General features: G+C 38.3%; 1 protein-coding gene across 2 annotated transcripts in view; it reads right to left on the reverse strand.

Annotated features, from left to right (window-relative positions):
- Positions 1-17500, reverse strand: part of LOC136826658 (ankyrin-2-like) — a 745006-nt gene that overhangs the window by 73794 nt on the left and 653712 nt on the right. For both annotated transcript variants that reach the window (XM_067084011.1, XM_067084012.1), the window contains one exon: positions 9237-9281. The gene's annotated coding sequence lies outside the window, so the exon portion shown is untranslated. The remainder of the gene's footprint in view (positions 1-9236; positions 9282-17500) is intronic.

Consider the following 17500-nt stretch of genomic DNA (forward strand, 5'->3'; position numbering starts at 1 on the left):
TTCAGAGCGAATATCGTCAGGTTCAATTGCCCAACCCCCCTTCCCCTCCCATTTCCCTTTACCCCCACCCCAACCACCACCACCACCACCACCAGTCGCTACTGCCTTGGGTTGACAGGCCAGCATGTCTTCAACCCTGGGTACTTGGAATTTACATGTTTTCCCCATATCTCTCAATGCCGGGAAAACAAATTCATAAACATCTATGCTCTTGTTGATATTCACAACGGTTACGATTTATCTCTCTCCCAGGGAAGGAAATTCAAATTAGCATTTATGTTTTTGTTGATATTCTCACAACATACACATCATTCAAGTATTTCACATACGTAATAAGACGTGTGTATTGTTATGAATATCTTGCTGAAATGGATGTGTTACTTGTCGGAAAAATGAATATTTTATCACGAAAAATGTCGAAACTCTTTTTTGTAGAATAAAAAAAAAGACCGTATTATGAACAAAACGAAGTCACAAGCGTAAAAACGGAGACAAAAATTTCAAATAGATCTCATTAACAATAAGACTTCTTACATAAATCATCGTTAATTTTTTCCAACTATAACTGTTTAAAATCCTCATCAGAGAGTCATGAGCTATTCATTTTAAAAAGTCCTCATCAGAGAGTCATGAGCTATTCAGTTTAAAAAGTCCTCATCAGAGAGTCATGAGCTATTCAGTTTAAAAATTCCTCATCAGAGAGGCATGAGTCATTCAATTTAAAAAGTCCTCATCAGAGAGTCATGAGCTATTCAGTTTAAAAAGTCCTCATCAGAGAGGCATGAGCCATTCAATTTAAAAAGTCCTCATCAGAGAGTCATGAGCTATTCATTTTAAAAAGTCCTCATCAGAGAGTCATGAGCTATTCATTTTAAAAAGTCCTCATAAGAGAGTTATGAGCTATTCAATTTAAAATGTCCTTATCAGAGAGTCATGAGCTATCAAATTTTAAAAAGTCCTCATCAGAGAGTCATGAGTTATTCATTTTAAAATGTCCTCATCAGAGAGTCATGAGCTATCAAATTTTAAAAAGTCCTCATCAGTGTCATGAGCTATTCAGTTTAAAAAGTCCTCATCAGAGAGTCATGAACCATTCAGTTTAAATAGTCCTTATCAGAGAGTCACGAGCTGTTCAGTTTAAAAGGTCCTCATCAGAGAGTCATGAGCTGTTGAATTTAAAAAGTCCTCATCAGAGAGTCATGAGCTATTCAATTTAAAAAGTCCTCATCAGAGAGACACGAGTCATTCAGTTTAAAAAGTCCTCATCAGAGAGTCATGAGCTATTCAATTTAAAAAGTCCTTATCAGAGAGTCATGAGTAATTCAATTTAAAAAGTCCTCATCAGAGAGCCATGAGCTATTCAATTTAAAAAGTCCTCATCAGAGAGTCACGAGATATTCAATTTAAAAAGTCCTCATCAGAGAGTCATGAGCTATTCAATTTAAAAAGTCCTCATCAGAGAGTCACGAGCTATTCAATTTAAAAAGTCCTCATCGGAGAGTCATGAGTTATTCAATTTAAAAAGTCCTCATCAGAGAGTCACGAGCTATTGAATTTAAAAAGTCCTCATCAGAGAGTCATGAGCTATTCAATTTAAAAAGCCATCATCAGAAAATCATGAGCTATTCAATTTAAATAGTCCTCACCAGAGAGTCATGAGCTATTCAGTTTAAAAATTCCTCATCAGAAAGTCTTTGAGTTATTCAATTTAAAAAGTCCTCATCAGAGAGTCACGAGCTATTCATTTTAAAAAGTCCTCATCAAAGAGTCACGAGCTATTCAGTTTAAAAAGTCCTCATCAAAGAGTCATGAGCTATTCATTTTAAAAAGTCCTCATCAGAGAGTCATGAGCTATCAGATTTTAAAAAGTCCTCATCAGAGAGCCATGAGCTATTAAATTTAAAAAGTCCTCATCAGAGAGTCACGAGGTATTCAGTTTAAAAAGTCCTCATCAGAGAGTTACGAGCTGTTCCATTTAAAAAGTCCTCATCAGAGAGTCATGAGCTATTCAGTTTAAAAAGTCCTCATCAGAGAGGCATGAGCCATTCAATTTAAAAAGCCCTCATCAGAGAGGCACGAGCTATTCAATTTAAAAAGTCCTCATCGGAGAAGCATGACCTATTCACTTTAAAAAGTCCTCATCAGAGAGCCATGAGTTATTCAATTTAAAAAGTCCACATCAGAAAGTCACGAGCTATTCATTTTAAAAAGTCCTTATCAGAGAGTCATGAGTTATTCAATTTAAAAAGTCCTCATCAGAGAGCCATGAGCCAATCAATTTAAAAAGTCCTCATCAGAGAGTCACGAGATATTCAATTTAAAAAGTCCTCATCAGAGAGTCATGAGCTATTCAATTTAAAAAGTCCTCATCAGAGAGTCACGAGCTATTCAATTTAAAAAGTCATCATCGGAGAGTCATGAGTTATTCAATTTAAAAAGTCCTCATCAGAGAGTCACGAGCTATTGAATTTTAAAAGTCCTCATCAGAGAGTCATGAGCTATTCAATTTAAAAAGCCATCATCAGAAAATCATGAGCTATTCAATTTAAATAGTCCTCATCAGAGAGTAACAAGCTATTCATTTTAAAAGGTCCTCACCAGAGAGTCATGAGCTATTCAGTTTAAAAATTCCTCATCAGAAAGTCTTTGAGTTATTCAATTTAAAAAGTCCTCATCAGAGAGTCACGAGCTATTCATTTTAAAAAAGTCCTCATCAGAGAGTCACGAGCTATTCAGTTTAAAAAGTCCTCATCAAAGAGTCATGAGCTATTCATTTTAAAAAGTCCTCATCAGAGAGTCATGAGCTATCAGATTTTAAAAGTCCTCATCAGAGAGCCATGAGCTATTAAATTTAAAAAGTCCTCATCAGAGAGTCACGAGGTATTCAGTTTAAAAGTCCTCATCAGAGAGTTACAGCTGTTCCATTTAAAAGTCCTCATCAGAGAGTCATGAGCTATTCAGTTTAAAAGTCCTCATCAGAGAGGCATGAGCCATTCAATTTAAAAAGCCCTCATCAGAGAGGCATGAGCTATTCAATTTAAAAGTCCTCATCGGAGAAGCATGACCTATTCACTTTAAAAAGTCCTCATCAGAGAGCCATGAGTTATTCAATTTAAAAAGTCCACATCAGAAAGTCACGAGCTATTCATTTTAAAAAGTCCTTATCAGAGAGTCATGAGTTATTTATTTTAAAAAGTCCTCATCAGAGAGTCACGAGCTATTCATTTTAGAAAGTTCTCATCAGAGAGTCACGAGCTATTCATTCTAGAAAGTCCTCACCACAAAGTCACGAGCTATTCAGTTTAAAAGTCCTCATCAGACAGTCACGAGCTATTCATTTTAGAAAGTCCTCACCAGAGAGCCACGAGCTATTTAGTTTAAAAAGTCCGCATCAGAGAGTCATGAGTTATCAAATTTAAAAAGTCCTCATGAAAGTGTCATGAGCCATTTAATTTAAAAAGTCCTCACCAGAGAGTCATGAGCTATTCATTTTAAAAAGTCCTCATCATAGAATCACGAGCTATTCAGTTTAAAAAGTCCTCATCAGAGAGTTATGAGCTATTCAATTTAAAAAGTCCTGAACATAGAGTCACGAGGTATTCAGTTTAAAAAGGTCCTCATCAGAAAGTCATGAGCTATTCAATTTAAAAAGTCCTCATCAGAGAGTCACGATCTATTCAGTTTAAAAAGTCCTCATCAGAGAGTCATGAGCTATTCATTTTAAAAAGTCCTCATCAGAGAGTCTTTAGCTATTCAATTTAAAAAGTCCTCATCAGAGAGTCATGAGCTATTAAATTTAAAAAGTCCTCATCAGAGAGTCATGAGCTATTCATTTTAAAAAGTCCTCATCAGAGAGTCATGAGGTATTCAATTTAAAAAGTCCTCATCAGAGAGTCATGAGCTATTAAATTTAAAAAGTCCTCTGATGAGGACTTTTTAAATTTGATAGTTCGTGACTCTCTGATGAGGACTTTTTAAAATTAATATTCATTACTCTCTGGTGAGGACTTTTAAAAAGAATAGCCCATGACCCTTCTGATGAGGACTTTTAAAATGAATAGCTCATGACTCTCTGATGAGGACTTTTTAAAATGAATACCTCATGACTCTCTCGGATGAGAACTTTTAAAATTTGATAGCTCATGACTCTCTGATGAGGACTTTTAAACTGAATACCTCATGAATCTCTGATGAGGACTTTAAACTGAATACCTCATGACTCTCGTATGAGAACTTTTAAATTGATAGCTCATGACTCTCTAATGAGGACTTTTTAAATTGAATAGCTCCAGGCTTTCTGATGAGGACTTTTTAAATTGAATAGCTCATGGCTCTCTGATGAGGAGTTTTTAAAATCTGATAGCTCATGACTCTCTGATGAGGACTTTTTTTTGAATAGCTCATGACTCCTGATGAAGACTTTTTTAAATTGAACAGCTCGTAACTCTCTGATGAGGACTTTTTAAACTGATAGCTCACGACTCTCTGATGAGGACTTTTTAAATTCGATAACTCGTGACTCTAAAAAGTCCTCATCAGAGAGTCATGAGCTATCAGTTTAAAAAGTCCTCATCAGAGAGTTACGAGCTGTTCAATTTAAAAAGTCCTCATCAGGGAGTCATGAGCTATTCAGTTTAAAAAGTCCTCATCAGGAGTCATGAGCTATCAGATTTTAAAAACTCCTCATTAGAGAGCCATGAGCTATTCAATTTAAAAAGTCCTCATCAGAAAGCCTGGAGCTATTCAATTTAAAAAGTCCTCATTAGAGAGTCATGAGCTATTCAATTTAAAAAGTTCTCATACAAGAGTCATGAGGTATTCAGTTTAAAAAGTCCTCATCAGAGATTCATGAGGTATTCAGTTCAAAAAGTCCTCATCAGAGAGTCATGAGCTATCAAATTTTAAAAGTTCTCATCCGAGAGTCATTAGGTATTCATTTTAAAAAGTCCTCATCAGAGAGTCATGAGCTATTCATTTTAAAAAGTCCTCATCAGAGAGTCATGGGCTATTCTTTTTAAAAAGTCCTCACCAGAGAGTAATGAGATATTAATTTTAAAAAGTCCTCATCAGAGAGTCACGAACTATCAAATTTAAAAAATCCTTATCAGAGAGTCATGAGGTATTCAGTTTAAAAAGTCCTCATCAGAGAGTCATGAGCTATTCAATTTAAAAAGTCCTCATCAGAGAGTCATGAACAATTCAATTGAAAAAAATATGTGCATTCTTATTGTTTCAATAACAAAGGCTCAATATGAGAAGATTTAATGACACAATTTATTAAGGAAATATTGACAAAGAAAATAGATATTAAAATTAATGGAGAAACAAATCCACAGTATGTATATGTACATATATTTAAAGATAAAACTGTACAGTTTCATCTTTAAATATAGGTACAGATACATAACTGTGGATTTGTTTCTCCATTTTAAGATTCCTGCTACCGAGAGTATTTTTTAATTAAATTAATGATATAACAATACAAATGACCGAAGGGAAAACCTTTGTTTTTGTGGTGGAGCCTAAAAACAAAAACATACGTTTCATGCAGAACATTCAAGATAGATGATGGTATAAACAGCTCATTAGATCGTACATTAATCTGAAATTACTGAGCCAAAACATAATATCCGCTTATACAATTTCAATCAGATCGGTATCTGCATGATTTGTTATCAAGTCCTTCAGACAAACGTATCGTCGTCTGCTATATCAGAACGATGATAGTTCTAGTCTGTGCTGATTGGCATCTGTGTGAATGCACTAATTTACTTGCAAACACGCACGCACGCACGCACACACACACACACACACACACACACACACACACACACACACACACACACATATATATATATATATATATATATATATATATATATATATTAGTGTATATGCACACATACATAAATAACACACCCACGTGCGAGAGCGAGCGCGCACGCACACACACTCACTCTCTCTCTCTCTCTCTCTCTCTCTCTCTCACTGTAGAAAATATTTTTAGATTAGCTGAGGGCAATGACGTTCTAGACCACCCCCATCTAATTTTCTTTTCCTTATTCTCTGCAATTTATTTCTAGTTTTTCTCTAGATGTCCCGCGATATTAATGAACGTTGGCGTCAATTCCTGCTTCATCCGAAACGGAGTGAGGGCCAAAGGAAAGTTTATATTTGTCGAAGAGGATGACAATATAACTTTGAAGGTTAATTACAAACGGTAACGTCTCCGCTGATAAAAAGGCCGGGCTCTGATTGGCCGAGAGGAAACCCCCGGAGGCAGAAGCGAGTTCTGATTGGTCGAGGGAAACTCCAATCTCGGTGTTCCTCGGAGTTTGGGAAGGCTAACCAAACAGCATTCTTATTTCACCAGAGTTCCTTCTTGATGTTATCTTCGAAATACCTTCTCATTTTCATGATAAAAGTTTCGGGGAACGAGCACGAGATTGAACTATCTCAAGACGACGGAGAGCGGAATGGGAAGGGCTGTTCATTACAGAAGAGGTCTATTTACGTTACGCTGATACGACTTCCAGATAAATATTCCTCTTCTTCTTCTTCCTATTCTTCTTCTTGATTTAGATCTCACGGATTTCGGAGCGACTGTAAATTTGTCCTGGTGTCAGTTATCTATGATAAGTCAACGTGACGGCTTCGCTAGTATAATTGATTGATGGATGGATGGATGGATGGATGGACTGATTGACTGACGGATGGATGGACGAATGGATGGGTGGATGGATGGACTGACTGACTGACTGACTGACGGATGGATGGACTAACGGATGGGTGGATGGATAGACTGATTGATAGACGGATGGATGGACTAATGGATGGGTGGATGGATGGACTGATTGACTGACGGATGGATGGACGCATGGATGGGTGGATGGACGGACCTATTGACTGACGGATGGATGGACGAATGGATGGGTGGATGGATGGACTGATTGACTGACGGATGGATGGACGAATGGATGGGTGGATGGGTGGACTGATTGACTGACGGATGGATGGACGAATGGATGGGTGGATGGATGGACTGACTGACTGACAAATGGATGGACGAATGGATGGGTGGATGGATGGACTGATTGACTGACGGATGGATGGACGAATTGATGGGTAGATGGATGGACTGATTGACTGACGGATGGATGGACGAATTGATGGGTGGATGGATGGACTGATTGACTGACGGATGGATGGACGAATGGATGGGTGGATGGATGGACTGACTGACTGACGGATGGATGGACGAATGGATGGGTGGATGGATGGACTGATAGACTGACGGATGGATGGACGAATTGATGGGTAAATGGATGGACTGATTGACTGACGGATGGATGGACGAATTGATGGGTGGATGGATGGACTGATTGACTGACGGATGGATGGACTGATTGACTGACGGATGGATGGACGAATGGATGGGTGGATGGATGGACTGACTGACTGACTGACGGACGGATGGATGGACTAATGGATGGGTGGATGGGTGGATGGATGGACTGACTGACTGACTGACGGATGGATGGACTAATGGATGGGTGGATGGATGGACTGATTGACTGACGGATGGATGGACGCATGGATGGGTGGATGGATGGACTGATTGACTGACGGATGGATGGACGAATGGATGGGTGGATGGATGGACTGATTGACTGACGGATGGATGGACGAATGGATGGTGGACTGATTGACTGACGGATGGATGGACGAATGGATGGGTGGATGGATGGACTGACTGACTGACGGATGGATGGACGAATGGATGGGTGGATGGATGGACTGACTGACTGACGGATGGATGGACGAATGGATGGATGGATGGATGGACTGATTGGCTGACGGATGGATGGACGAATTGATGGGTGGATGGATGGACTGATTGACTGACGGATGGATGGACGAATTAATGGGTGGATGGATGGACTGATTGACTGACGGATGGATGGACGAATTGATGGGTGGATGGATGGACTGGTTGACTGACGGATGGATGGACGCATGGATGGGTGGATGGATGGACTGATTGACTGACGGATGGATGGACGAATGGATGGGTGGACTGATTGACTGACGGATGGATGGACGAATGGATGGGTGGTTGGATGGACTGACTGACTGACGGATGGATTGGTGGATGGATGAACTGACTGAATGATTGGCTGATGGATGGATGGATGGAAGGTATTCATGACTACTGACCCAGCATTGAGTCCGCAAAAGTATTCAGCGATCTAATGAAAAATCGAGAAATGAAAGATGGTTGATTTCACAAGAACTGTTAAGGAAAGACTCAAAGATAAAAACAAAAATAATCGCAAAACAAAAATAATCACAAAGAAATTTATAATTGGTTTTTAAATTGAAAGAGGGTATCAATACTGCCCACGTCCACTTAATATTTAGCTCCTTACCTTGGGGGCGCCCCTGCCGCTGATTACAACACCGGGGCAGTGAAGAATTAACATAAATATATACTATTAGTGAGAAGTTTGGAATGAAAGGTTGCCAAAGCACTAATTACTTTAATGCAGGTAATGGCGCTTATTTTAAATTGAAGGGGAAACTTGTTCGTCATACATTACAATCCTGATCCTGATAGTAAGGTAATGAGAGAGAGAGAGAGAGAGAGAGAGAGAGAGAGAGAGAGAGAGAGAGAGAGAGATTCATGACTACCACCACTGTAAGCATCCACCATTTAAGCATATAAAAATGGCTAATTGATAATTACGGATTTATTTGTGCACATTCCCATTACCAAGGCTTTCCGTAAGGTCTCGCAATACACAGGAAATTGGATCTCATGAATATCTATTTCCAGTGGAATATGCTACTCTAGTTCCATAAGCTCCAATAAATTCGATATTCCTTAACAATTTTCAAGCAGATTTAGCCTTAAAGACGTTTATTCTAATCCACTTTTATTTATTTATTTTTTTTATTTCATCTATCCTTTTATTAGTTTTTTTTTCTTTTTCAAGGAAAGTAGTCTCTTTGCGTCACGTGAAGTTGGAGGCGATAAGGATGAGGTTTCAAGGAAAAAGGAAAAAAAAGTAGAGATAAAAAGAAAGCCCAGGAAAAACGGAAAAAAATTCTATATGTGAAAGGTATCCCTAGCGTATAAAAAAGACCCTTTCCCATTCAAGTGAGTTATGACATCAATTGGCCACTGGAATTTTTTCATGTAAGAATATAACGTCAAGAGCAGTTGCCTAGCTTACCTCACATATGGGGGTTGATGGTGCTGTTTGTCATATACTGGCATTCTGAAAAAATAAACAATAAATACTATCATCAAATGTCATCGTCATCTACAACGTAACAATTATTACCTCACCAATAAGCCATATCTAGAGGATTGCTTTCGATAACAAAAGATTGCAGTCACTGCTACTATTTTATCTCATACATGCACAAGTATATATACTGTATATATATATATATATATATATATATATATATATATATATATATATATATATATATATATATATATATATATATATATATATATATTATATGAAATTTTTTCCATTCGTGATTTTTATCAATCATTAATTACAAATGTCGCTTAATATCGACCAATCTTGAGCTACCTCGGGATTGAAGATTGTCAGGGTAATTTTATAAGTGATAAATGAATTGGAATCGTGGGGACACGAACCCGCGACTCTTTATTCATGAGTTTCCAGTTGACTGTAAACCATTGAGCCATCAAGTGACCTTTGCTCTTGTTTGCCGAGATGTCGTTTCTTTTTGTTTTATTTTCTAGCCTCGACAATGACCCTCCGCCATGACAGTTCATTGGACGTTTGGAACACGCAGCTTTGTTATGAAATTTTTATCACAACGTGATTTTTATAATTGAAGCTACAAACTCTAATATCGAAGTTACGCTATTTCATCTTCCGTTGGAGAATTGTCGCCGAAGGGGATTTATATAAGTGATAAATGAATGGAATCCACCAGTAACGTGGACGATTATCAACCTAATCAGCGACACTGTTGACGTAAACCATTGAGCCATCAAGAACAGTCTTTTGCCGAGATGTTCTGCTTTTACCCGTTTCGGGGAAATATAATGACCCACCTCCGCCATGACAGTTCATTGGTACGTTTGGAACACGCAGTTCCTTCTCATCAATTCTTATTCACACCGTTTTTATACAATCATGCTGCTACAAATGACAAATCGAAATTCACGCAACCTCGGTATATCTCCGTTGAGAATTGTCGCCGAAGGGGAATTTATATAAGTGATAAATGAATTTCGTGGGGACACGAACCCGCGACGAAAGCCTATTCATGACGTAAACCATTGAGCCATCAAGAGAGGGTTGCCGAGATGTCACTGCTTTTCGTCGAGACGGGGAAAGTGAGGCTGACAATGACCCACCTCCGCCATGACAGTTCATTGGTACGTTTGGAACACGCTGTCTTGTTATGAACTTTTTATCCACCGTGATTTTTTACAATCATAGCAAAGTTTTAGAATCGAAAGTTACCAAGGTATATCTCCGTTGGAGAAAAGGGGAATTTATAAAGTGATAAATGAATTGGAATCGTGGGGGTATTAAACCCGCGCATCCATTCTCCTCCAGTTGACGTAAACCATTAGCCATCAAGGCGAAAACTCAATGGAGACGCCTGGTTAGTTCTAACCCTCTCGACAATGACACCCATTTCCATATTGTGTGGTCGACAAATTATATTATTAAACGATATCTTTGATCCTCGAGGTGTTTAGTACCACACAATATAAGGAATGGGTGTATATAATATTTTTGATAAATGGTGGAATCGTGGGGCGAAGTACTAAACGCGGCGTCCCATTGAGCTTCCGCCATGTTTAGTACTTTTGCGAGAGCACCTCGCCGAGGAGGTGGATACATACCGAGTTAATACCGATGACAGATTGGTTTCATACCATGAAATTTTATCACACTGGTTTGAGATAGCAGCGAATCATGTCTAGTGTTACGAAGGCCCCAAGTGAAATGTCGAAGACTTCTTGACACAGGATACATGGTTTATAAATGAAGGAAGGATCTCCTCCTCCGTGGAGTCCTCGCCTCTGTGAAAGTCACCAATTGGCCGGAAACAGAAAACGGAACTAGAACGTGATGGTTTTCTTGACTTCTACTTCGTTCCTTATGTAAAAGTAGAAATACCAATGATACGTTCCAAAAAGCATTTCGCTAATTTAAAACCATTCATCGCTGAATTCTGTTTTTAATTACTACTTCCAAACGTACTTTGAACTGTCATCGGAGGTTTTTCGAGGTTGCATTTCATTCACGACGGGTTATCGACATCTCGGCAAAAGACTTATATTTTGGCTCAATGGTTTATCAACTGGAGTCGCTATCTCGTCGTTTTCCCAACGATTATCCAACCATTTATCACTTATATAAAAACGGCGAAAAAAATAAATAAATATGAAGTATTCATGATGTCGGAAAGCGACATTTGTAGCTTCTGATTGTACAAAAACGGAATGCCTGTGATAAAAATTTCAACAAGAATGAAGATTCCAAACGTACCAAAACTGTCATGGCGGAGGTGGGTCATTGTCGAGGCTAGTAATTTCCCCGCCACGACGGGTAAAAGGCGATCAAAAGACTTATTAAATAATGGCTCACTGGTTTACAACTGGAGTCGCTGAATAGGTTGTCGCGGGTTTGTCCCCACGATTCCAAAGTTCATTTATCATCTTTTATCCCCTTCGCGAGAAGAAACGGAGATATACCGAGGTAGGCTGAATTTCGATATTAAGCGACATTTGTAGGGACATGATTGTATAAAAATCACGGTGTGTTCTGTCAAGAGTCGAGTTAATGTACCAATGAACATGGCGGAGGTTTCATTGTCCAGTACACTTTAGCAGTCGACGGGTAAAAGCAGTACTTCATCTGGCAAAAGACTTATAACCCTTGATGGCTCAATGGTTTGCAACTGGAGTCGGGATTAGGCTTTATGTCGTCTCTTTCTCATTTATCCCTTATATAAATTCCTCTCGGCGACAATTCTCCAACGGAGATATACCGAGGTAGCGTGAATTTCTCTATTCTCTTTCTAGCTCTGATTTTAAAATCACGGTTTGATAAAAATTTCATAACAACATCAGGTGTTCCAAACGTACCAATGAACTGTCATGGCGGAGGTGGGTCATTGTCGAGGTTAGTACACCCTCCTCCCACGACGGGTAAAGCAGTACGTCTTCGGCAAAAGACTTATATCTCTCTTGATGGCTCAATGGTTTTCAACGTGCGAATATTTGTCGCGGACCGTGATTCCCCACGATTCCATTTCATTTATCACTTATATTTCTTCGGCGACAATTCTCCAACGGAGATATATCGAGGTATCTCTGATATTAAGCGACATTTGTAGAGGATTATATAGTTTATATACACCTAATTTTCTGCTTTTCCATTCATCGTTTTCATTAATTTTCAAGGCGACCAATTTGAGCAAGGGATGAAGATTCAGTAATTTTAACTGTAACTTGACACGCGAGACACTCTTTGGCATGAGTTTTAGTATACTGTTCTATTTTTGCCAGTGACCTTTGCTCTTGTTTTGAGGTAATTTCTTTTTTTGTTTTATTTTTCTAGCACTTACGCCTCCCTCTTGATCCTTTGTAGTGCAATCACAAACAAAAGCGTTATAATTGAAGCTACCAAACTCTAATCCAGGGAGTTATTCATTTCATCTTCCCCAAATTACCTTTCACGAGGACCAGTAAACAGATTATATCCACCAGTAACGTGGACGATTATCAACCTTAATCCCGACACTGGAACTTACCGCAGAACACTTTGAGATTTCTGATACTTTCTAAATATAATGCCAAGAGACTGTCGATTCCAGAAGTTCCTTCTCATCAATTCTTATTCTTACACGTTATTTGAAGAGGCTGCTCGACAAAGAGACCCAACCTCATATTGAAATTAGAGAACTGAATCGCTAAAATATTTTTTTCCGAATGTGAGGAAGCAGCGGTTCACTATTCTAGACAAGAGGCTGCTGCCACTCGGGTTCTTGTGTGCGACTGTCGTTTTCACTATTTACCACCATTTCATAGCAGTTTGAGAATGACAGTTACCAAGGTGGTAGAAAAAGGTATAACCTAGATAGAGCTGGTATTAATCCGGTATGCATCCACCTCCTCCGAGGTGCTAGTACTGAACATGGCGAAAACTCAATGGAACGCCTGGTTAGTTCTAACCCCTCAGGGATACACCCATTTCCATATTGTGTGGTCGACAAATTATATTATTAAACGATATCTTTGATCCTCGAGGGTGTTCAGTACCACACAATATAAGGAATGGGTGTATATAATACTTTGATCCCCGAGGGGCTAGTACTAAACGCGGCGTCCCATTGAGCTTCCGCCATGTTTAGTACTAGCACCTCGGAGGAGGTGGATACATACCGAGTTAATACCGATAGAGGTTTCATACCATGTGGCACACTGGTTTGAGATAGCAGCGAATCATGTCCAGTGTTAACGAACGTTCAGTGAAATGTCGAAGACCATGACACGGATACATGGTTTATAAATGAAGGAAGGATCACTCCTCCGTGGAGTCCTCATGGTCGAAAGTCACCAATTGGCCGGAAACAGAAAACGGAACTAGAACGTGGTTTTCTTGACTTCTACTTCCGTTCCTTATGTAAAAGTAGAAATACCAATGATACGTTCCAAAAAGCATTTCGCTAATGATAAATTCAGGATTCTGTTTTTAATTACTACTTAATTACTTTAAACTGTCTTTTTCAAAGGTTGCATTTCATTCAAGGGTTATCGAAGGTACTAGCTATTTTCTAGGTTATCAGAGATGCTATCTTCAGTTTTATCAAAGATTATAACCATTTTTCAGCTTAGTAAAACTAAAAAAAAATAAATAAATATGAAGTATTCATGATGTCGGAAAAAGGTGTATCTGACGACAATAACGGAATGCCTGGAAGGTAATATCAACAAAATGAAGATTCCGAGAAAATCAGATGTGCATAATTTCCTTGGCGATCGAGGCATTAAATAATTGCACTGGATACTGAATAGGATACAATATCAGAAATCCTTTGCACGTCAAAGTACACGTGAGATCTTTTATCCCCGAGAAGAAGAACACTAAATACAGCCAGGCTGCACTTAATAACACGGAGGCGCCTCAGGGACATAATTGCCTACCAGATCCGGGTTCTGTCTGAGTCGAGTTAATGTTTTAGAACATTAAGAGTTTCCATTATCCAGAATTAGCAGTCGAGGGAAAAAATAGCTTCATCTGTGCAAGAAAATTAAAACCCTTAATGCATGGGATTAGCTTTATGTCGTCTCTTTCTCTTTTCCCCTCGGTGAACTTATGCCTCTCTCTCTCTCTCTCTCTGATTTTAACCTTTTGTGAATTTCCACAAACATCAGGCTTCCCAGACCCGCCGGTTACCCTCCCCCCACGCCCCACCCCCTCTCCCAAGACCCGCTACCCGACGAATGCAGTCTTGGAAAAGAATCTCGCAGCTGCGAGGCTGCGAGATATTTGTTGCGGACCGTGATTATGGAGAGAGTGGATTTCAGCGAGACGCTCTTTCTTGTGTAATTAGCAAGGAATTTAATCGAGAATCTCTGAGGTGGGAAGTGAGGAAGTTTTTAACCTTGAGCGGGATTTCTTCCGAATTCTTTCCAAGGCGAGAGTTTTTTCTGGGCTATATTCTTAATTAACTGGAACCAGACGACGCGAACGAGGCTCGGCCGACAGATGTTACGCGGGAAACGTCTGTCATTAGACGGAGCGTCTTGCAAGTTAAGCAGTTGAAGGGCCTCCGAGGAAAAATATTGACGGCCATGGAAGGAATATTGAAGATATCGGGCTCAACAAACATACCAACATACACAGAAAACAGTGACCAAGTACAAATATCTTTTATAAATGGTTGTGTTTGTATGAATGTTGGATGCAACATATATGAAAATACATTATTTCCACGTAGAGCAAATTGGATATTAAAGGACATTTGTAGATTAATCATGCAAGATATCAAACGAACAACAAATATTTAAAAATGAAATCCATTTGGAGCTGCCTGTTATATCAGCCATATTCCCTGTTCCTGCACTTTGTATATTTAACCAGCATATATTATATATTATATATATTATATATATATTGTTCTCTTTATATACATTATAAGCCGCTACAAATGTAAAAATTCTTGCTCTCGTGAAATAATTATCTATATTATTTTCTTATCCTCTTTCTTTTATATAATATATCGGAGTATATATATATATATATATATTTATCTTTCATCCGAAGGGAGTTAAGCTCTGTTTCTTGTGCCTTTGAACCGCCGAACAAGACAACTAACGACGTTCAGTGACTTAAACCATCCGGATGGTTTATGGCGCGTCGTCTTCTTTCTTTCTCCTGGTTTATACCCGTGAGACGATCCTATCTTTTTATTCTCTGCGGTCCAAACATACATATTTATTTCGAGGTAGAACGAACTTCTTTCTCTCTTTTATGTATGCGATTTCTCCTTGATCTTAAAATTCATCATTATTCCACACACACATATATATACACATATAAATTGTGTGTATTCTATATATCTATATATACGTGCATTATTCCATATATAAATATATATATATATATATATATTTATATTATTATATTTCTCCTTGAATCTTCTCTACATCATTGATTTATATACAAACAGCTACAAATCAGTTTAATATCTTTCTCTTATTCGTTTCTCCTATATATATATATATATATATATATATATATATATATTCCATATACATACATTATATATCTCTTATTCGTTTATATATTCATCTTCTATATATATATATATATATTCCAGACAAACATATATGAACACATACACACTTATTACATATGTGTATATAACATATATACGTACACACACACACACACACACACACACACTTATTATTTCTATATATCTATATATATATATGCATTCATTATATATATATATTCCTGAGTGTCACTTATTCGTTTTGACCATTCTCTTCTCTACGCGAATGCAAAGCAAAAAGACGTACATATCTATGGATAAATGTGTTTGTATGTGTTGGAGGAGACATTATGAATACGTTCCACGTAAAAAAAAAAGGAGATGCGAGTGATTATCACTCAAATTCAAACGAACACAAAATTTAAAAACGAAAGTCCATTTGGAGCTGCCTGTTCTCGTCAGCCATATTCCCTGTTCCTGCACTTTGCCCTTTTAACCAGCATGCTTGGTTTCCGCTTTGTCACAGGTTGTTCTCTTTGCTCTAAAGCCGTACGTTATTCTTGCTCTCGTTTCTAATTCTCTATTTCTTTTCTTCTCCTCTTCTTTCTAAGCTTGCATTCATTCCTGCCCCCTTTATCTTTCATCCCCTGTCCACTCTGTTTCTTGTGCCTTTTCGTCTTCCATCTGGGCTTAGGAAACTTTATACGCGTCTTCTTTCTTTCCCTGGTTTATACCCGGCTCTCCCCTCTTTTTTATTCTCCGCGCTTCAAACAACGCGTTTCTTTCACAACTTCTTTCTCTCTTTTATGTATGCGTTTCTCCTTCTCTTCTCTACGTGCATTCATTCCACTCACAGTTACTTTCTCTTATTCGTTTCTCCTTCTCTTCTCTACGTGCATTCATTCCACTCACAGTTACTTTCTCTTATTCGTTTCTCCTTCTCTTCTCTACGTGCATTCATTCCACTCACAGTTACTTTCTCTTATTCGTTTCTCCTTCTCTTCTCTACGTGCATTCATTCCACACGCAGTTACTTTCTCTTATTCGTTTCTCCTTCTCTTCTCTACGTGCATTCATTCCACACGCAGTTACTTTCTCTTATTCGTTTCTCCTTCTCTTTTCTACGTGCATTCATTCCAGTCACAGTTACTTTCTCTTATTCGTTTCTCCTTCTCTTCTCTATGTGCATTCATTCCACACGCAGTTACTTTCTCTTATTCGTTTCTCCTTCTCTTCTCTACGTGCATTCATTCCAGTCACAGTTACTTTCTCTTATTCGTTTCTCCTTCTCTTCTCTACGTGCATTCATTCCACTCACAGTTACTTTTTCTTATTCGTTTCTCCTTCTCTTCTCTACGTGCATTCATTCTACTCACAGTTACTTTCTCTTATTCGTTTCTCCTTCTCTTCTCTACGTGCATTCATTCCACTCGCAGTTACTTTCTCTATCTTGTTCATTTTGCCAGATTATCCTTTATGAAAATAACATTTTTTTTAAGCATGTTTTTTCATCTCAGTTGCACTGTACATCTGTACCTCGTAAATTAGAGCTGTTCTGGTTTTCTTCTGAAGTGATTCAACAGGAAACGAGATACGGTTATCGAGAATTTTTCACTCTCTTGAATCCTGACATATCACATACCAACCTAAGGATGAAAATTAATTTCCGTTATTGTAACACCTACGTTTGTGAGAAGGATATCAT

This window comes from Macrobrachium rosenbergii, chromosome 41 (genome assembly GCF_040412425.1).
Source record: "Macrobrachium rosenbergii isolate ZJJX-2024 chromosome 41, ASM4041242v1, whole genome shotgun sequence".
Classification (NCBI taxonomy): Eukaryota; Metazoa; Arthropoda; class Malacostraca; order Decapoda; family Palaemonidae; genus Macrobrachium; species Macrobrachium rosenbergii.